General features: G+C 42.9%; 1 protein-coding gene across 1 annotated transcript in view; it reads right to left on the reverse strand.

Annotated features, from left to right (window-relative positions):
- NEDD4L (neural precursor cell expressed, developmentally down-regulated 4-like, E3 ubiquitin protein ligase) overlaps window positions 1-23,050 on the reverse strand; it is a 385,794-nt gene extending 362,744 nt beyond the window's left edge. Inside the window, exon 1 of the mRNA XM_011971708.1 lies at window positions 22,739-23,050. The gene's annotated coding sequence lies outside the window, so the exon portion shown is untranslated. The remainder of the gene's footprint in view (window positions 1-22,738) is intronic.

Below are 23,050 nucleotides of genomic sequence, written 5' to 3' on the forward strand. Positions count from 1 at the left end.
GGTGGGTAGGTGAGAGGGTGCGTGGGTGTGGGTATTGGGGCATGCCTTCAACGCTCTGCTGAATGGTTTATAACTCTACCTTCATCTTCCTTGAGGCTTGCATAAAGCCTCAAAATGAGCCACAGCAGAGAACTTACAGCCTTCTCAGAATGCTCAGAGCCTTCTAGACTCCCAGTTAAAAAAATTGAGCCTGGGTACCACAGGGAGATTCCATCTCTACAAAAAAATTAAAAGATTAGCTGGGCATGGTGGCACACACCTACAGTCCCACCTACTTGGGAGGCTGAGGTAGGAGGATCAATCATTTAAGTTCAGGAGGTTGATGCTGCAGTGAGTCACGACTGTACCACTGCACTCTAGCCTAGGTGACAGAGAGAGACCCTGTCTCAAAAACAAAAAAAATTTTTTAATTAAAAATAAAAATTTTTTTGGTCAGCCATTTGGCCTCAATTAGCAACATCACCTCGGACAGCTGTGATTAAACAACTACCACTGATTGTTTTCAACAAATGCTCAGTGGGTAGAGCTGTTTGCACAATGTGAGCTTAGCTGTGTTGGGTGAAACAAAGACAAAGCCCTCAGAAAGGCCCTTTTAAGCAAGCTGCCAAACGGTCAAATTGTGACATTTCTTTGAGGATGGTCCTTGAAGAGCTCCAGTTCTGTTCTGTCCCTTCCAGTGGTTTCACAGACTTCTGAGTTTCACAGCTGCCATGGTTGTGAGGCTGCTGGTTTTCAAGGCCACCAAAGAGGTGGTCAGAGGCAGGGAATGGGATTGCAGCAGGTTAAAACACCACAAGGTTCACTGTTCCTACTGAGATCCCAGTGTTTTCCTTGAACAATCATTCCTCAGATTGCTAGAAATCTTTAACTAATTTCCACGGTTCTGAAAAACTTGAAATTAATAGGTTTCGCCGATGTTCTCATTGCTTTGATGAAGGAGATTTTCAGACGTCCTTAATCCACTATCCAGAATTCCAAGGGCCTAATTTGTACTCGGGGGTGAAATTTCAGTGGGATATTTACTATTGTTTTAAACTCAGTATCACTTTCACTCAGCTACAGCATTAACACTTCCCATTCATGTGCTGAGACACTGCTGCTTTTTTAACAACAGAAGCAGTCCACGAAGGATCTAGAAAATTCACAATCACTGCCCTCTATCTAGTCAAACTTTCTTCCAGGGGAATCCCTAGGACTGTTTCCTAAAACTGAGCTGACAAAATAATTAGAATCTGGAATACTTTTAGTTCTCAGTTTCCCACACTACTAAATTTCCACTGGCTTCAACATCTGAAAGTTGATTCCTGGTGAGATAACCTCCATTTCAGTTCTAACACTGGTGGAGCTCAGCTACTTGCAGAGTTGTGAAAATCAAGCTTTAACAACTGCATTCACACACTGTTGACACTTGCTGAGGAAGGGCATAAGGAGCTGGTCGTCCCTTCTGATAAACTATTCAAGAGAAGAGGGTATAACAGGGAGCCACAGGGGAACACATATTTTCTTTCCTTTTTTTTTTTTTTTGGAGACAGAGTCTCACTCTGTCACCCGGGCTGAAGCACAGGGGTGCGATCTTGGCTCACTGCAACATCCACCTCCCAGGTTCAAGCAATTCTCGTGTCTCAGCCTCCTGAGTAGCTGGGACTACAGGTGCACATCATCACACCCAGCTAATTTTTATATTTTTAGTAGAGATGGGTTTTGCCATGTTGGCTAGGCTGATCTTGAACTCCTGACCTCAAATGATCTGCCTGCCTCAGCCTCCCAAAGTGCTGGGATTACAGGCGTGAGCCACCATGTCTGGCCAGGAACCCTTCTTTTCAAAATGAGCATGAAGGACCTGGAGGTTCCACTTTGCCCTATTCACAGAGTATTCCCACCCACTGAGGGTCAAGGCTGGGCCATGGCCACCCGCTGACATCTCTCAAGCTTCTCCAATGTCTCCTGCAGAGCAATTTTGAATCAATGGATAATAACCAACCCAAGACAGCAGAGATGTGCTCACTTTTTTCTCTGAGAGGTAAAAAATCATATTCTTTCCTTCCTTACCTAGCTCTCTCACTTTGCAAGTAAGTCATTTTTCCATCTGCTGAGACTAAAAGCAAATCATGATTAAGAACAGAGATGTTTCTGTCCTTCATGTTTAAGAATTCTAGGAGTTCAAGATCAGTCTGGGCCACACAGCAATACCTCATCTCTAAGAAAAGTGGCACATGTCTGTAGTCCCAGCTACTCAGGAGGCTGAGGAAGGAGGACTGCTTGAGTCTAGGAGGTTGAGGCTGCAATGAGCTATGATCACACCGTTGCACTCCAGCCTGGGTGACAGAGGGAGACCTTATCTCAAAAGCAAACAAAAAAAATCTGTAACCCTACTCCCAAACAGTGTAATTCCATTTCACCTTCTGGAAGTCCCAGCCCTTCAAAGCCCAACTCCCAACCTCGACACAGGCACACCTGCATTCCCTGCTGCTGCCAGCAGCTGTCATCTCAAGTCCTGGCATTCCCGGGGCCAACTAAGACTGCCAGCTTCCCAGATCACCTCATCTCACTGACATCTGCACAACACTGTACAACATTCCTTTCTCCAGCTCCCACTCCTCAAGTGCTCCACTGGGACACAAATCACGCATTACAAAGAGCAACATGTGTGCAGCTATGAAGCACTAAAAGTGTGGCAACGTCCCCATTAAGCTACTCCTCTTACTGCCAAGCTCACACTTTCATTTCGCAGTTGTGAGACCCAATTCCGTGGAAACTGCAGATGTACCAGGTAACCCAAGTGTGTCCTCGCAGGCCCCCCACACCACCTCCTCAGAGCAGCTCTCTTCACCCCAACCCAGCCCCAACCATTACTTTAGGCAGAAATGTCAAATTAGCTCATTCCCTGATAACCCCTTAAATGAGAACAGCAAAAGGATATCAGATAGCTGAGTGGTTGGACCAGGACTCTAAATCATTTCTTTTGCTTTTCATTCTTCAAAGCCTGAGGTCACTATGGTATTAGATGTGTATGTACATTGACAAAATTAAATTCAAACATTTGTAAGAATGGTATTTGAATTTGGACTTTTATCCAGTCTTATTTAAACTAGGACTGCATTCTGCTTAACTGATCAAAATCATAAACCAGTACTCGAATTCTCCAGTTTGCTCCCGTGGAGCTCAGTTCTGTTATGCTTCTCCTTTCTTCTGCTGTTGATCTTTCTTGGCAAAAATCAAAACTCATTAAAGTTCACTTTGAGAGTTCAGGGCTGGAAACATTTCAATTGATAAGCTAATATTAAAAAATATTTTTAAAATGACAAATTCTGAATTACAATGTGGATGTGTATGAGGGTTATATGGTTTAGATTTGTGTCCCAACCCAAATCTCATGTGGAATTGCAATTCCCAGTGTTGGAGGAGGGGCCTGGTACAAGGAGATGAGATCATGGGGGCGGATTTCCCCCTCAGTGTTGCTCTCGTGATAGTGAGTCTGTGCCTGGTTATTCAAAAGTGTGTGGCACCCCACCCCGCTTCCTCCTGATTCTTCCATGTAAGACATGCTTGCTTCCTCTTCACCTTGCCTCATGACTGTAAGTTTCCTAAGGCCTCCCCAGAAGCAGAAGCCTGTTCAACTTGCAGAACCATGAGCCAATTAAACCTCTTTTCTTTCTAAATTACCCAGTCTCACGTATGTCTTTATAGGAGTGTAAAAATTGACTAATACGGAGCAGATCTAAATTTACAAACTTCACAAAACTAAACCCAATCCCCAAGCAAGTCTCAGCATTCAATGAGATTGCTCTCACTCAGCCAGTTATTTAATTTCCCTGTGCCTAGAACTGTGTCCAAAGTTAAACTTAGAACCACCTAACTTCTATGCAAATGGAGGCTTCCAAAAAGGGTTTACCCAAAAAAATGTCACGAGATGTAACAGGAAATGGATATGCAACTTAAGTGACTATTCGGGGAGAAAAACGTGCATACATTTCTACTGTACAGAAATCCAGCAGTAATTTCAGCTATTTTATTCAATCTGCCAAGTTTCCTTCCCGATGTTAACTCTATGAGATATGAATATTAAAGAGTATGACTGATTATTTCTGAATATTCTTTAAACACTAGGAACTGCATATGCCATTACAGCCACCTTGGGACTCTAAACACTTATTTCAGCAGTGAGCTGTGATTCGATACCTTCCTCTACCTTCCCTACTGGGGTAGTAGACTTTGAAGCAGGGTTCCCGGTACAGCCAGCACTCTGTGTGGTGGCAAACATGTTTTTTCCCAGGGAATAAACTTAACTTCTAGAAAAGGTTCAAAGCCAACCATAGTGACTAAGCTAAGTGTTCAACTTGGTTAAGGCCATTTGAATGAGGTGTTACCGTAAGGTAATGAGACTAGTATGGCTACTAACCTGGCGAACAAGGCAGCTTTGACAGAGTAAGGATGATCAAGAAATGCACTGACCTATAGGCACCCGATTCAGAGTAAACGCAGTCTATCAAGAGGCCACATTGAATGGCAATGCTCATCTGCCTGCGCACCATCCAGCATATCTCTTTAAACAATAAACAGGTCGTTCCTTATTTTACTGTCATCGCTGGCTAAGAAAAGCAAACGGAAAAAGAAATTTTTAAAGGCAAGAATACCAAAGCTAGACAGGAAAGTAATGCAACTAGAAGCATGGCAGCTGAGACACCAGCAGCACAGCAAGCAATGCACAAAGAACTGAGCTCCACCTCGCCAGGCACTCTAGAGCCAGTAATAATTGATTTTTGTTTGCCTTTAAAAAATACAACAAAAGCAATTGCCACTTGGAAGCTCAGCAAGGTCATCTGATGGTGACAATGAAAAAAAGGTTGCTAAAGATTGGAAAGATCAGAGATTAAATAAATTGTGTTACTTTACCAGGGCAATTTTCAGTACCAAACTGTCTTTGAAAGTAAAGGCAAGGTCTGTGCATGATTAAACAGCAAGAAATGCACAGGATGTTTTAGATCTAATGTACAATCTCAATATAGTTAAGGTATTGGGGTCAGGTGATAGTCATTTATATTCTGAAGAATCAGAGCTATGTATTGCTATGTATGTATCAATACATAGCAAAATGTATGAGCCATCTGAAGAGGCCCCACTATAGTAGGAAGGTTTCCCTCCCTGAATATGACTTCCGTTTTTTAAGAAATGGGATCAAGCTATGTTGCCCAGGCTGGTCTCAAACTCCTGGCCTCAAGCAATCCTCTCGTCTCCCAAAGTGCAGAGACTAGAGGGATGAGTCATCATGCCCGGCCAGGCTATGACTTCTTTGAGAGCTAAGACCACTCCTGGCACGGGAAGCTTTAGGCAATTATGGTCTTAATACACTAACGGGCAAATTTTAGATCATCTACATGACCACTTTATGTAAATGAGTACTTCCCCATGATTTCTGGGGCTTCCATCAGCCCTTGTATTCAGGATCAAGATGACAGTAATAGTTCTGCTGTGTCTCCAGCTAACATAACTTTAGGTCAAAGATGTCTTCATGCTCTTGCACATAGTACAAAAGAAGTCTGAATAAATGAAACAAAGGAAAATAGTGTATGTTACCACCAACTGGCACATAATTGGTCAGGAAAGGAAAACTTACCCTAGCAGCCACGACTTCCTGAGCACAGATGATAGATTCAGTTTTAATAAAATAGCATCACCTGTCACATTAAAATCATGCTGTTAATTTGAATGGTATTCATTTGAGAATTAGATTTGTACCAAATTTGTATGCTTGTTATGGTGTTACAGTGTTAGCTATGGTGATATAGCAGCTATAAACATCCTTGTTCTTTTTATGTTTGGATGTATTTTAAGAAATATTATAGTAAAAATAAGGCAACATGGCTTCTCACTGATGTTTTTTCTCTAAAGGGGGTCTACCTTATTCAAGCTTAAAAATACTGCACTACAGCTGGGCGCAGTGGCTCACGCCTGTAATCCCAACACTTTGGGAAGCCAAGGCGGGCGGATCACAAGGTCAGGAGTTGAGACCAGCCTGGCCAATATGATGAAATCTCGTCTCTACGAAAAATACAAAAATTAGCCGGGCATGGTGGCGAGTGCCTGTAGTCCTAGCTACTCAGGAGGCTGAGGCAGGAGAATCACTTGAACCCAGGAGGTGGAGGTTGCAGTGAGCCAAGATCACACAACTGCATTCCAGCCTGGGTCACAGAGCAAGATCACATCTTAAAAAAAAAAAAAAAAAAAAAAAAAAAGGCTGTACTATCTCATGACTAATTGTTCTTCCCAAGAAAAGCAATATCAGAATAACGTGCTCCTTGAAGAGAAATTTTGGAGAAGAAAAAAATATAAGCACAATCAGTTAAGCACTGAGTCAGTAACATCAGTATAATAGACAAAACATGTATTTTTATGTTTACTCTTCAATATTGGGCTGAGTTTAGAAGAGATCTTCTAACTTACTGACCCTGGCCAGGTGTGGTGGCTCATGACAATAAACCCAGCAATTTGGGATGCTGAGGCAGGATGACTGCCTGAGCCCAGGAGATCGAGACCAGCCTGGGCAACACAGCAAGAACTTGTCTCTACAAAAAATAAAAATAAAAAATTAGCCAGGCACGGTGGCAAGTGCCTGTAGTCCCAGCTACTTGGGAGGCTGTGGTGGGAGGATCACTTGGACTTGGGAGGTCAAGGCTGCAGTGAACCATGATAATGCCACTGCACTCCAGCCTGGGCAACAGAGTAAGACCCTGTCTCAAAAAACAAATAATAATAATAATCAACCCTTCGATTTCTTTCTCTTTTTCTTTTCTTTTTTCTGAGACAGAGTCTCGCTCTGTCGCCCAGGCTGGAGTGCAGTGGCGCAATCTAGGCTCACTGCAAGTTCCGCCTTCCGGGTTCATGCCATTCTCCTGCCTCAGCCTCCCGAGTAGCTGGGACTACAGGCGCCTGTCACAAGGCCCGGCTAATTTTTAATATTTTTAGCAGAGATGGTGTTTCACCGTGTTAGCCAAGATGGTCTCAATCTCCCGACCTTGTGATCTGCCTGCCTCAGCCTCCCAAAGTGCTGGGATTACAGGCATGAGCCACCGCGCCTGGCCGAACCCTTCAATTTCTTTGTCAAAATTTTCCATTGCTACTTTCATGCTATGCACATGTGAATATGAACATAGGATCTGAAAAGCAGCAGCCGCACTTGAGTGCCACGCTGTGGTCCCACCTAGGCTGGCTACCAACTACATTTAGATGACAGCAACAAGCAGCAAAGTTTTAAGCTCTCCTTTTCTCCATTTTTCATCTGATTTTGTATTAATCTGTGCCATAATTAAAACACAAACTCAGTATTTGTCTCTCACAACATAAAGCTTGAGGCCCTGTTTGCTTACCAAGCTCCAAGATCAGATTCCACCCCGAAATGCCCCTCTTAGCATCTATTTTCTAGCAGACTGGAAGGTGCAGCAAACAAGTTTCCCTCAAAGCACCACCACCTGAGCTGGCACCTTTCAGGACAACAGACTCCATAGGTGAAGTACAGAGACCTCACACCCACCAGATGGTCCCAACAGCCCAAGTGCACCCAGGTACTGGGTGATCAAGCAAAAAATAAGACCTGGGACCGACATAAAGACTTCTTTTTACAAAGAGAAATCACAACTGCAAAACAACTATCTCAATCTCAACAAAGCAGCCTTCCAAAGACTATCTTAAAATACACCATCCAAAGACTATCTTAAAATACACATGTAACTTTGAAAATACCAATAATGAGAGATTATGAAGAGTTCAACTGGGAGAACTCTGTCCCTAGAGCTCTAATATCATGGATCGCCAAGGGAGGCTGCTACATACATGCAGAATCTTCCCAGAACTGGACAATAACCAGTAAAAGTGGAGAGCAGCCGAAAGAATTAGAAACCTTCCTATTTAGAGCTGTATATCATTCTAGCCCTCTAATCATTCTCGACTAAAACTAATTCTCAAAAGGGCTCCTTACCTCCAGCAAATCAAAATATTTTTAATAGTTCAGCTACCTCTGAATCCAGAGTGGTCCTACGTGATCTTCCAAATTTCCTTTTGCCTCTTATCTCTTCCCAAAGGGATAGTAATTAATTTGAGAAGCTTGCTATAGTTAATATCCACAGGGAATAAAGTTTTTAAGTTGTAAGTTTTACATTTTACCTTATCTTAATTATAACAGTATTTTTTTTAAAAGGAAACAATGGTAAATGTTCCCATATTTATAACTGCAAGGGAGAGCCAAGGTCTAAAGGAGATTTCTTCGAACTACCCGCTGCAAGTCCTTCAGGATTGCAAAAAATCGATCCTATGCACAGCTGACTATAAATAGCCACCTTCCTTCCTGCCTCCTCTAGTCTGGAGCCACCACGACAGAAAGAAAAAAAAAAAACCACATAGTCCAATGTGCATCTTCCTTGGCATCACTGTGAGGCATGAAGCAGCAGGGTAAATGGAAGGAGTAGATTTTGACATCTGGAAGACTTGCGTTCAAATTCTGACTCTAACACTTACTAGCCGCAGAGCTTTGGCCAAGTGACTCATCCTGTCTAAGCCTCAGTTTTTTTATCTGAAAAACAGGAAAAATCCTATTTCGGATCTAACATGACTGGTTCATGGATCCAATTAGATAACCCTGTAAAACTGATACTACACTACAGCAGAGTTTCTCAACCTCGGCAGCATTTGGGGCGAGATCATCGTCGTGGGAGCCGTACTGTGCCATGTAAGATGTTCTGCGGCATTTCTGGCCTCCACCTTCTAGAGATCAGAGGCACCTCCTAAGTTGTGACAATCAAAAATGTCTCCAGGCAGCTGGGCACAGGGGCTCATGCCTGTAATCCCAGCACTTTGGGAGGCCGAGACGGGTGGATCACCTGAGGTCAGGAGCTCGAGACCAGCCTGACCAACATGGTGAAACCCCATTTCTACCAAAAATACAATTAGCCGGGCGTGGTGGCAGGCACCTGTAACCCCAGCTACTCGGGAGGCTGAGGCAGGAGAATCGCTTGAACCCAGGAGGTGGAGGTTGTAGTGAGCCGAGATCGCGCCACTGCACTCCACCCTGGGCAACAAGAGCGAAACTCCGTCTCAAAAAATAATAATAAAAAATAAAAATAAATAAAAAATAAAAAGTCTCCAGGCATTGCCAAATGTCCCCTAGGGGAGAAGGAAGGGTGCAAGACAGGCTCCAGTTTAGAGCCCCTTACTAAGTATTTAATAGAGATAGGCTTCTTGCCCTCCTCCCATCTACCTAGTCCTCTGAAGAAACCTAGGGATTATTCCAGACACCTCCCTTTTTCTGTACCTAATCAATCATAACCAAATCCAATGGAATCTGCCTCCTAAATACCTCCTGCCTCATCCCCTGGCACATTTCACCATCATCACCACCGTTTCTGCCTGGATAGCTCGTGCAACTGCCTAGGGTTGTCCAACTCAAATCCAATCTCCCCAAAGCTGCACAGTGAGCTTTAGAAAAGCCCAGATTGCCAGGCCCAACGGCTTGCACCTGTAATCCCAGCGACTCAGAAGACTGAGATGGGAGGATTGCCTGAGGCCAGGGGTTCGAGACCAGTCTGGGCAACACACTTACTAATAAGAAAAGCCCAGACCTCAACAGGTTTCTCCGTGTGCCTCAAACAATATAGTCCCAGCTCCTTGATGAGGTCCACAAAGCTGTTTACATCCAGCCACTTCTTCCTTTGGCTTTTATGGTCTGGCCACTCAGGCCTCAGCTGTGCCTTCCCCACCCCAACCCCACCCCCGACCAACCCCTGCTTGAAGCACTCCCTGACACACCACAGCGTGATGGTACCACTCGGGGTGTCTACATGCGGACTGCTTGTTCAAGTTCTGGCTCAGCCACTTACTAAGTAGTTCTGTGACCCTGGGCAAGTTATTTAACCTCCTTGTACCTCAGTTTCCCCACCTATAAAATGATAGCACCTACCTCAAAGGGCTATTGTGAGGATTTATGTTAGTTTTTATAAATGTTTATTTTAATTGATGAAAACTGTATCTGTTTATCATGTACATGTTATTTTGAAATATGTATACACTGTGGAATGGTTAATTTGAGCTAGTTAACCTATGCATTACCCCGCATACTTACCAAGTTTGCATACGAAGAACACTTAAAATCTACTCTCTTGGCAATTTTGAAGAATACACTGTTACTAACCAGAGTCAACATGTCCCACAAGAGGTGAGTTTGTTTGTGCAGCACATTTACATCAACATCTAGCCAAGTGACAATTTCATGGACGGGATGAGGTGGGTTGGCAGATTCCAAACTTCCTAACACTGCTATCACTCCAGGGGAGGAGTGACATCTCAGTTTTCTAGGTCTGCTGTGGTTTAACACCTGGGCAAGGAGGACACTGCCCTTCTTAGCCAGGCAGCATGGATCCTGGAGTCACAAAAGAAACATCGGTTTCAAGCAGATGCTCCGGTATTGGTAGTGGCAGTTTCAACACCTTCTTTGCCCTTTCAAGAGCCTCTGGGGGAAAAAATGGTATAAAGCAATCAAACATGAGTCTGCGACCTTCTTCTGTGGAACACAATCGCCTCTCTTGGGGCCTAGAGAGGAGGGGAGTCTTTTCACTTAGAATTTGAGGAAAGAGAATAAAGAGTAAAATTCTCAGTAATGACACAGACTAGAAAATAGGAGGAGGGGCTGAGCATGGTGGCTCACACATGTCATCCCTGAACTTTACGAAGCCAAGGTGGGAGAAGTGCTTGAGCCCAGGAGTTAGAGGCCAGCCTGGCCAACATACTGCGATCCCATCTCTTAAGGAAAAAAAAGAAAGAAAAAGAAAATAGGAGGAGTAATCTATATTGCACAAACAAATTAGAATTCAAAAATACATTAAAAAGATGTTTTTTCTTTGACCAACTGACCTCAAGATTGTCTAACCTGAGATCATCACTTGAATGGAGTAAACCATCAAGGGGTCTGATTCGGTGCTTGGGACTGGAGATAAATCATTGGGATGTGGCTGTTGCTCTGAAGAGGTGCCTAATCTATATGAGACAGGAACATAAACAAATAATCCTTCATTGCTGTCAGTGAAGTATTCAGTAGAAGTAACCATGCAGGAAGGTGCCTTTGAGTCTGGGATGTGAAGAGGGATAGTTGGAGACACAGAGTGCCCAGCTTTGAACAGTGACTTCTGAGCTGACTCTTACATAAAAACAATAAAATGCACTAACAGCTATGATTCTGGATGCCCAGGCTTCATTGGTCCCTGACCCCTGTCCAGGCCTGTCTCTTCAGTGTGACAAGTACTCCTGTGCTACCCCAAATTCCTTCAGTGGATTCCTTCTCTGTTGAATTCATCAGATTCAACTGCTGTTGCCTTAAATCAAAACCCTATCAAAGATTTTGTATCAAAGAGAAGATGTGGTACAAGAAACTGGAATGGCTGGGAATGGGGAGGTACTGGTTCACGAGAATGGCATTTCCAGTTTTGCAAGATGAAAGAGTTCTATGGCTAGACGGGGGTGATGGCTGCCCAACAATGTGCATGCATGTAGTGCCACCAAACCATACACTTTAATGTGGCTAAGAAAGTTAATTTTGTCATGTGTATTTTACCACCTTTTTGAGACGGAGTCTCACTCTGTCGCCAGGCTGGAGTGCAGTGGCACGATCTTGGCTCACTGCAATCGCCATCTCTCGGGTTCAAGCGATTCTCCTGCCTCAGCCTCCCGAGTAGCTGGGATTACAGGCTCCTGCCACCATGCCCAGCTCATTTTTGTATTTTTAGTAGAGACGGGGTTTCATCACGTTGGCCAGGATGGTCTCTATCTCCCGACCTCGTGATCCACCCTCCTCAGCCTCCCAAAGTGCTGGGATTACAGGCGTGAGCCACTGCACCCAGCCTTACTACTATTTTTTAAAAATTGCTTTAAGAAATTGGAATGGCTGAGTGAAGGGAAGTGGTACTCAGAGTCCCACAATCCCAGTGTGGGGAAGTTGCTCATTCTTGATACGCCAGAGAGCAAAAGCAGAGTGGGTTAAATGGCCCCTCTTATCTGTTAGACCCAAACTGTGTGGCTCTTCATTCTAGGCTATTTTTAAATTGCCTCAAGGCAGACGCGGTGGGGATTAGCGGGGCTGTGGGACTTACTGTTAAGACCCAGGAATTCCCAGAACCAGAGACTTCATCTAGGTAAGATCACTGGCTGCCATTACCAGCCCATGGAATTGACTAGACGCAAAACCCAGAGCCTGAGTTTTCCTGGGAGCAGTTTTGCCAAAGACATTCTCAGTAAGGCTGGAACAAGCCTGTGGCTATTCAACCCGAAGACAACCAATCCTGAAGCCCCAGACTAATGCCAAGCAGCACCCAAGAAAAGGAACTTTGCCAGTGCCTACCCCATCCAGGTGCAGCTGCAGAGGACAATGACCAAGGGAGATTCTCACCCTGGACAGACTTCAGCAGAGGCAAGCTGCCAGACCGGCTGACCAAAGCAAACGCTCCCAGCTGTTCCTGTTCAGCCAGCTACCCCACCGTGAGTGTCTTATTTTCTCCTTCTCCAAATAGAAGGTTCATTGTAGTCATCCTGTTCTTTCTTGCCCATTGTAGGTTCAATGTTTTGAGAGACCAGATAATTTAAAAAAAAAAAAAAAAACCTCCTTTCAGGTGTAATATTACCCAGAGATCCTTGCAATACGTAGATGCATATTCGGGTTGCCTCCCTGAGGAAAGGGAGCATGTGCGTTTCATGAAGCCAGCGGCATTTCTGAAGGTGGACATACTATCCAAGGTGTGGAATGCAGGGTCACCATGCCTACTTTACCCCCAGCTCAAGAGGTAAGGAAAAAAAGGTAATTCTATCTCCTCCTTGCCACAGCAACTGGTTGCAGGATGAACAGATCTCAGCTTCTGTGGGCCCTGAGACACAAGGGAAGATTTCCTTAATTTTAAGAGAAAGGCACAGGAGGCCTTTCTCTTTCCAAGTACATACTTAAAAACAAAAAACAAAAAACAAACAAACAAACAAACAAAACAGGCATAGCTCTGGCTGGGCACGGTGGCTCACAGGCTCACACCTATAATCTCAGCACTTTGGGAGGCCAAGGCAGGCGGATCACTTGAGGTCAGGAGTTCAAGACCGACCTGGCCAACATGGTGAAACTCCATCTCCATTAAAAATACAAAAATTAGCTGGGTGTGGTGGTACATGCCTGTAGTCCCAGCTACTCGGGAGGCTGGGGCAGGAGAATACTTAAACCCAGGAGGCGGAGGTTGCAGTGAACCAAGATGGTGTCACTGCACTCTTGCTTGGGCGACAGAGCGACACTGTCTCGAAAAAAAGTAAAAAAATTTAAAAATGCATAGCTCGGTCAGTGGCAGCCAGCCTAGGACCAAGAAGCCCTGGAAAGAGCCAGGCTGTAGAAGGGAAAGCAGAAAAAACAATGAACCTGGTTCCTAAAGACATCCCTGAGCTGGTCCATTTCCTTACTGTCTAGGTGAACATTTCCTAATTGAGACATCATAACTAAACACCACAACCAGTTCCCATGACAACTATCAATTATCTTTCACAATTTATGGGCCACCATAAAACATGAATTGAGAAGGACCAACTCAAGCCTCACAATTCTAAGACGCCATCAACTGTCAGCTGTCACTTTTTGGGGGTGACGGGAGTGGAGGAGGATGGTGTGAGTACAAGAAATCTACCAACACTTTAAACACGTACCAACTATAACATGAATTCAGAATTATTAAAAGGCTGGGGGAGGGGGGACAAGGACAAGTCTCTGATTAAATGTAACATGGTGTTTGTCAACTCCACCCTTCTGTTTGGGAAGAGATATACTCTAGGTCACACCCAACAGTAGCTGGATATTACAAGTCAGTGGAAAGAAACAAAGAAGAGCCGACCGCTCACAGGTGAGTATTGCTATGTATGCGAAGCTATCACTCTGACACCTAAAACTATTCAACACCTAATAGAGTAATGAGATGGTCTCTAACTCAAAACCTAAGAAAACAAAAACAAGGAGAAACGGATTTGAGTCTGATCACAGGAGACAATTTCCACAGCACACACAAAAAATTTCAGGGAACCCAAAACACTACTAGCAATGTAAATTACTTTCACGCAACTGAAGTGCACAGAAGGACAGAAATTCAAACTTCAAGTGTCCACAGTGGAGAGAAATGAAACATCTATTTTGCAAACTGCAAGTGGGGAAAAAGAAATACAATTTACTAGTCATTTTTTTCTTAAAATAATCCTTACTTTATCCCTCCAACTCCCAACGTAGTGGTGAGCTCCTAACATGAAAATGACCTTGTGATCTTTAGATACAAAACACAAGGCAGACCCTAAATAAATAAATGTTCCACTGAACAAACACCATATCAATATTTGTACTGAACAAGTACTATAACCTTTCACTTGAAGCTTGAAGTACATGCCTTTCGGGGATTTTTAAACTCAGTTTTAAACTTTTATATTAAGAAAAAAAGATTTATTGTAGAAATATAGAAAACACATGTAAGCAAAACACGAGACAATAAAAAACTACCGATAATCCCCTTTGCTCAAAGATAACCTCCATTAACATGCTGGAATATATCCCTAGTCAGTTTTTCCTTTTTCTTGTTTTGTAGAGACAGAGTCTCACTATGTTGCCCAGGCTCGTCTTGAACTCCTGGGTTCAAGTGATCCTCCCACCTCTATCTCCCAAAGTGGTTCAGATTACAGGCGTGAGCCACTGCGCCCAGTCCCTAGTCACTTTCTCTACATGTAAACACTTTTACCCACAATAGGGTTCTACTCCATCCACTGTCTTATAACCTACTTTTTCTATTTAATATGATACTGCTGACATCTTCATGGTATTATTCTTCAACACTGCCCCACCTCGCTCATGACTCCCACAGCTGCAGTATACTCTTCTGTACCTCACTTCTCGAAAGGAGGAAAAGCTCTTACTCCTGGCTTAAAGTGCTCTCTTTAGTAATAACACAAATAATATTCACTGAAAATTAAGGTATTGATTCCAAAGGCACGGCACATGCCAATTTCTCAAGAATCAGCATAAGCATACTCTAGAATTCAAAGTCAACAGGGGAAGTTCAGCTCCCTGTAGATGTAGCTCAATCCAAAAGCCACATTCATTTATCTTACGGAATTAACAAGTGGGGAGGAAATACAGACAGTTTGAAACTTGAAAACCAAGTTACTGACAATAGTTATGGCTGCATCCAATTGTCACACACAATGCACGAAGCACAAAAGGAATAAGAGCAAGAAGAAGAATAGGAAGTGAACTGATTGTCTTTTTTTTCTTTTTCTTTTGAAATGATGTCTCCTTCTGTTGCCCAGACTGGAGTGCGGTGGTGCAGTCATTACTCATCGCAGCCTTGAACTCCTGTGCTCAAATGATCTTTCCACCTGGACCTCTCAAGAAGCTGGGACCACAGGCATGTGCCACCATATCCAGATAATTCTGGTTATTTTTAGTACAGATGGGCTCTCACCGTGTTATACAGGCTTTGCTTTTTCTTGAAACCTTGCACTCCTTCCTCTACCCAAAACAAACTGGGCAAGATGAAGTCAGCATGATGAGGACACCCAAAGACAACTCACTTAATAACTGAGAAGGAAAAATAGAGACTAGCAAAGAAAGCAGAAGATTCTCCACAAAGTCCCATTCTTCAGGTTCTCGGGGTAGTCAGGAGATTCGTAAGTAAGTTTGTGGAGCCTGTCACGCTGTGGGACACAAACACACGTTTCCCCATTACTAAACAGTACTGAGTGCTTACTAAGTAATTCTCTAAATAGATTAGGATTACTTGCATTTTCTGAAAAACCAAAGCAACTTCTAGCATTAAGAAAAAAAGAACTTACACATGTAAATAAAACTAACCCATTCAACACAAACATCTTCAATTAAACAAGAAAAATTGATAGAAAGGGTCTTCATCTCCTATATTACCTCTGACCCAAAGTCTGCCCTCACAGGCTTCCTCACATTAGTGACATTCAACACTCACTTGCCAAAACATAAATCTAAAACTTAACGTCACAGAGATCAGGTTAAAAAAAAATGATTAGCTTTGCATTTTCCAACATTCATTCATAACAGAAGTTCAACAGAGGCAACTCAGTGTGACCTCCGGTCAGCTAGAGAAGCACTGGCCATGGTTCCCAAGTGCACTTCTCACTGTTACAACAATCTCAGCATTTACCCACAATGGGAATTCCAGCTTTACTACATGCTTTTAAATATACATTATAAGACATGATCCAAAATTGCAGCCAAGGAGACCAAGAGCTAAGCCTTGATTCAGGGTGGAAACTAGAAATTAATTAGAATGTAAAAATTGTTGGCTGGGCGCAGTGGCTCACACCTGTAATCCCAGCACTTTGGGAGGCCGAGGCAAGCGGATCACATGGTCAGGAGTTCAAGACCACCCTGCCTAACACGGTGAAACCCTGTCTCTACTAAAAATACAAAAAAATTAGCCGGGCATGGTGGTGGGTGCCTGTCGTCCCAGCTACTCAGGAGGCTGAGGCAGGAGAACGGCATGAACCCGGGAGGCAGAGCTTGCAGTGAGCCAAGATCACGCCACTGCACTCCAGCCTGGGCGACACAGTGAGACTTCATCTCAAAACAACAACAACAAAAAATTGTTAACACAGGCAAGTCCAGGGGGTGGAGATGCAAATCAGGCCCTCGTCACCACACCACTGGGTCCCCTCAAGACAGGGCACACGGTCTCTGCCTGGTAGACAGGAGGTGGAAACATGCCGGAACCACTTAAATAAGCCATCTACATGTCACTTCAGTGTGCCTGGGAAATCACTGGTCCACTGCAGCCCAAACAAAGTGACGGGTGATGGGACGTCACCCAAACCAGCAAAAGGACAGTTCCCTCGGTTTGTTCATGCTCTTCATGGGACCACTATCCTTACAAGCCCTTCCAAGTTCCACCTTCACAGGATAGATTTCACATCACAGCTTTTTTTTTTTTTTTTTTTTTTTTTGAGACAGTTTCACTGTCACCCAGGCTGGAGTGCAAAGGCACAATCTTGGCTCACCACAACCTCCATTTCCCAGGTTCAAGTGATTCTCCTGCCTCAGCCTCCCAAGTAGCTGGGATTATAGGGGCATGCCACCACGCCCGGCTAATTTTTGTATTTTTAGTAGAAATGGGGTTTTGCCATGTTGGTCAGGCTGGTCTTGAACTCCCGGCCTCAAGTGATCTGCCTGCCCTGGCCTCCCAAACAGATAGGATTACAGGCATGAGCCACCATAGGCGGCCACATCACAGCTTTTTAAACTTAAAAAAAAAAAAAAAGAAAAACTCACTTTTGAATGGCCCTTTTCTTTTGGTGAATAGGAGGTATAAAAAGAATACAAAATCTCTTGGTAGATGTCTGCCTGCCAAGAAGCCACCAAACACTGAATGTGATGACAGCAAGGGAATCTGAGAGCCTTGCCATTTAACTTGGTGAGTTTTGAATCAATACAGGACTGAAGTCAGGGACAAAAAGTTGACTGGGGTGTCAAATTTAAGCTAGTTACCCCAGATACACTTACATAATAAGGCTTTTCTCACCTAAAGGCATTACAATAATCACCACTCGGGTTCAAAACGAAGTATTACAATCACAGTGAGATTCTACTATTCATGAAATAAGAGGCCCAGATCTTTATACCACCGACCACCAAACGTCCTGCTAAAACCTCAGCCACAATCTTGCATCAGGAATCAAGAATGTCTCTGCTAATCAAACATCAGTAGTTGTCATAATTATCAGCTCCTTCTCAGAGTCAGTAACAGAAAGTTATGGAAGGGTCCACACAGCAGAACTAGGACTATTTAGGAAGTCTCTACTAAATCTAAATCTAGTTTCTAGTTTTCTAAATCTAGTTTCTTTATTCTCAACTCTAAATTATGCTCTCATTTCCATATTCCAGCAACAAGCAACACCCAAGCCAACAGTAACATTAAACAGTGAATAGTACAAACATTGCCACCTATAGTCTGAAAATGAAATACATTTGTTTATATTGTGACCTGGAAGAGAAACAATGTAAAAACAGAAAGTAACATTTTGTCATACTTCTCCCACCCTTCTTTAACCCTCCTGCCCTAATACTTATTGTCACCATTATATTATTTATATATTATTCTAATCCTCCTTAGCATGGACTACCAAAAGATCAACACATAGTTTGCTTTATCGCCAGTTAACAAATATTTCAGTAAGACAGACCCACTTATTCAAATACCTGCAACATCAAAAAGCTTGAAAACTCTTAAGTTAGGATCTCTTTTTTTCACTGCTGCTACTCATCTAAGACTGGAAATTTAAGGGCAACAATAAAATCTGTTTAATACAGATCTTGTAACTTAAAATAAAAAATTTAATTGGCTGTTAATCTATCACACACTGCCATGTTTTCATGATGCCATTTTAAATACTGCACAAGCAGACAGGTGATTAAATTAGCAATGAGCACAGTTGCTTCCTTTTGAAATGAGTGCAAAAGTAATTTAGCAGAAACTCCAAGGTACTGCTGCAATAACGTCACACTCAATCATTCTTTTATTTATTTATTTATTTATTTTTGATATGGAGTCTCGCTCTGTCGCCCAGGCTGGAGTGCAGTGGTGCAATCTTAGCTCACCGCAAGCTCCACCTCCCGGGTTCACCCCATTCTCCTGCCTCAGCCTCCAGAGTAGCTGGGACTACAGGTGCCCGCCACCACACCCGGTTAATTTTTTGTATTTTCAGTAGAGACAGGGTTTCACCATGTTAGCCAGGATGGTCTCGATCTCCTGACCTCGTGATCTGCCTGCCTCGGCCTCCCAAAGGTGCTGATCAATCATTCTTAATATTTTTAAACAGTTTTATTGAGATGTAATTCACATACAACACAATTCATCCATTTAAAGGGTACAAAACTCAATGACTTTTAATATGTTGGGAATTCTTCTTTGGGGTGATCTTGGCTTGTTTGCCTTTGTTTTCTGAGACAGTGTCTTGCTCTGTCACCCAGACTGGAGTGCAGTGGCATGATCATGGCTCACTGCAGCCTCAACCTCCCAGGTTCAAGCCATCCTCCCACCTCAGCCTCCCCAGCAGTCGCGACCACAGGTGCGTGCCACCATACCCAGCTAAGTTTTTGTATTTTTTGTAGAGGCGGGGTTTCACCACGTTGCCCAGGCTGGTCTTAAACTCCTGGGCATCAAGCAATCTGTCCACCTCAGCCCCCAAAGATTACTCATTTTTCTGGGGAAAATATACCAGATATGTTGAGGTACCCCAGAATCCTAAAACAAGCTTTCCCAAGTAAGCTTCCTGGTGATGTGGACACACACTGCACTGAAGAAACACCTGAATACTGTGCAATGGTTTTCATTTGAATTGCATTCTGTAATGGCAAATAAACTGCAGTCATCTGAGGATCACCATTTGTCACTATCCTCACCCTTGGAGCAAAATTATTACTATTCTTTTTTTTGAGTTTTGCTCTTGTTGCCCAGGCCGGAGTGCAATGGCCTGAACTTCTCTGCCTCCTGGCAATTCTCCTGCCTCAGGCTTCTGAGTAACTGGGATTACAGTTGCCTGCCATCATGCCCAGCTAATTTTTGTATTTTTAGTAAAGACAGAGTTTCACTATGTTGGCCAGGCTGGTCTCAAACTCCTGATCTCAGGTGATCCTCCAGCCTCGGCCTCCCAAAGTGTTGGGATTACAGGCACGAGCCACTGCCCCGGACTATTATTATTGCGACAGAGTCTCACTCTGTCACCCAATCTGGAGTGCAATGGTGTGCGATCTCGGCTCACTATAATCTCTGCTTCCAGGGTTTAAGCTATTTTCCTGCCTCAGCCTGCAGAGTAGCTGGGATTATAGGTGTCCACCACCACGCCCAGCTAATTTTTTTTCTTTTCTTTTCTTTTCTTTTTTTTGTTTTTGTAGAGACAGGGTTTCACCATGTTGGCCAGGCTGGTCTCAAACTCCTGACCTCAAGTGATCCACCAGCCTTGGCCTTCAACATGCTAGGATTACAGATGTAAGCCACTATGTCTGGCCTAAGCAAAATTATTTTTATTCCTTAAATTAAGGAAACTGATGTTCAATAATGAAATAAACAATCATAACATTCTGATTTAATAAAACTAAATATAATGAAAATTAAAATGTCAATGTCTACAAATTCCACAGACACTACATCTGTGAAGAAAATAAATTATATTCAGTAGTTTTTTTTTTTTTTTTTGAAACAGGGTCTCACTCTGTTGCCCAGGTTAGAGTGCAGTGGCATGATCTGGGCTCACTGCAACCTCTGCCTCCAGATTTAAGTGATCCTCCCACCTCAGCCTCTCAAGTAGCTGGGACCACAAGCACATCCTGCCATGTTTAGCTAACTTTTCTATTTTTTGTAGAGGTGGGGTTTCACCATGTTGCCCAGCCTGGCCTCAAACTCTCGAGCTAAAGTGATTCACCTGCCTCGGTCTCCCAAAATGCTAGGATTACAGGAGTGAACACTGCACCCGGTCCCTAGAATCAAATTTTAAAAACAACACGTTATATTCAAGAATTTTAAAAACTGATTTTAAATGTCACCATGAAAACTAGGCCCTTTTAAGATTTGTTTCTCAAACATTACCTATATGTCCTGGGTATACAGTCTACCATCCAGCATCTAGACCCGACACAGGCCTTGGACTTGGCATGACTGGGCAAGCCTTCTCTCTCTTCAGAAAACAGCCTGTCAGCATTCACCTTGAGATCCAAGCAAAATCTAAACCACAATTTCTGAAAGCAATCTTGTCCTCACCGTTTTGCACAGCTGCAAAGATGGCACATAGGGTTTCCCAAGTCATCTCTTGAAAATACACACAGGCCCCCTTTTTAAAACTAACAACTATTCTTAATCACTTACAGATGGCTATCCAGTTGGCGTTCATCTAGGACCCCAGTTCCTTCTTTGCTAATGCCTATTTAAGAGCACTTCTCTTTTCCTAGCAGTTTTCTCAAACATAGAAAAGCAGAAACCTGACTACTCGTTGACTTAAAAGTATTGAATGATTGGAGCTATTGAAACTGATGGCTTGGAGTTTTCCCAGGTTTCTAGTCACTGTAATTCATCAATTCTAAAATATCCTTGTTTTCATATTTCAACTTCTCTGAAATAAGGATGCTTCATAAGATGAACAGTATGTCGTAACTTGACAGCAATCTTTTCTCTTAGTGGTACATGAAATAGTGGCATTATCTTAAAAGTGACAGCATCTTAAAGTGAAAGAAATATGGTATCCACGCCAAAGGTTAGCCTTAAAGGTTTGTTATGAAGTCGATAATTATATGTAAATGAGTAGAAAGACCCCTAAGACAACAGAAAGTAGTGGTGACTGCAACCATAGCACAACTAGCTGCCACATCTCAAAGGACATAATGCAAGCCACTGACTGTAACTAGGTTAGAATGTGGCCCCAATTAAGCCAGATTTTTACCATTTTCATGAAATTTCCAAGCTTTAAAACACTCTGGAGACCACATTAAGCACGGCTCCTGGTCAAATCTGGTCCAGCAGCCATCAGTTTGCAACCAGTGGTGTTTATTTCTCTTACATTATCTTGAATAATCTAGATATTAAGACCTTTCCAGGCATTTGGCAGAAAGGGAGGATTATTCAGCATGTTAAAAATTAGGCCTTTCTATTCAAAATACCTGGCTCCATAACTTATTTGTTTTGTGTCCTTATCCAGGTCACGTAACCTCTTTGAGCTTTCATTCCTCAACTGTAAATCACAGCCCAGCTCATACAGTTCTCGTGAGAATTAAGCAACACAGTATGTGCACAAGGCTCAGCACTTTGCTCTCATGGCGCATCTTAAAAGTGACAGTATCTTAAAGTGAAAAACATATGGTATCCATGCCAGAAGTTAACCTCAAAGGTTGATTATAAAGTAGATAATTATATGCAAATGAGTAGAAAGACCCCTAAGCCAGCAAGCCAGCAGGGAGCTGTGGTGACTGGCACCTATAAGCAGATCTGCCACATCTCAAAGGACATAATGCAAGCCACTGATTGTGACTAGGCTAGAATGTGGCCTCAATTAAGCTGGATTTTTACCATTGGTATAGAAGAGGCATTCAAAAGTAGCCAACTATCGTGTTTGTATAGGATAAGGAGAGAAGGTGTCATTTATCCTATGCCAGCCTGGCCTTCATTTGTATGCCATTTGCTTCATTTTAACTACTAATGAAATTACTTAATGTCATATCTAATGTGATAAGAAGCTGCCATTCAATCCCAGTATTTTGATCAGTAGAAAAAATCTTTTCAATAAATTATCCCTTTCTAAAATGGATTAAAGATTTCAGAAAGTTAGCAGTAACATTCATAAGTAAACTATGCCAAAATGCACTACAGAGTGACAAAAATAAATAAATAAAACAAAACAAAAAATCCACCAAGGACTCAAGCCAGATGCAGAAACTAGTCAAAAGTGTTCTGATTCCAAACCAAATGTGATTTGGGGCCATGGATCAGAAGTTTTGTAAACTGCTAATCCCTCCAACACCAAACGTACTTCATCTGACGGTTTTAAATCTGGCTACCTAAAATGACATGATTTAAATCAGGATAAACATGAATTATAATTCACCAGAGAAACCTCCACCTGAAACACACCGCAAAAATTAAATAGCACATACATTCACACAAACACAGCCCACATCTCAACCCCTTACCTTCTACAAAGTGGACAGACATCTGCTGCTGATGCAAGGAACAGCACCAAAGCCTCTGCTTTGGCATCCCCATTTTCTGGGTTCATGCAATGCTTCATCAACAGCAGTGCAGAGAGCTCAACAGTCTTTATGAGCTGGGACATAACTAGGTGCACTCCAAACATATCATGCTTTTCATCAATCTCAAATCAAAATACAAATCTACTTTGAAGAAATGTGGTAGGTATGAGTGTCTACTTTGCTAAAGGGTTTATGAGGTCACTCGTCTAAATAGCGGTCAAAATCTCTTCATATGGGATATTCTGCAGCACA

The sequence above is a fragment of the Mandrillus leucophaeus genome, unplaced genomic scaffold, assembly GCF_000951045.1.
Source record: "Mandrillus leucophaeus isolate KB7577 unplaced genomic scaffold, Mleu.le_1.0 Scaffold124, whole genome shotgun sequence".
In the NCBI taxonomy this organism is placed as follows: Eukaryota; Metazoa; Chordata; class Mammalia; order Primates; family Cercopithecidae; genus Mandrillus; species Mandrillus leucophaeus.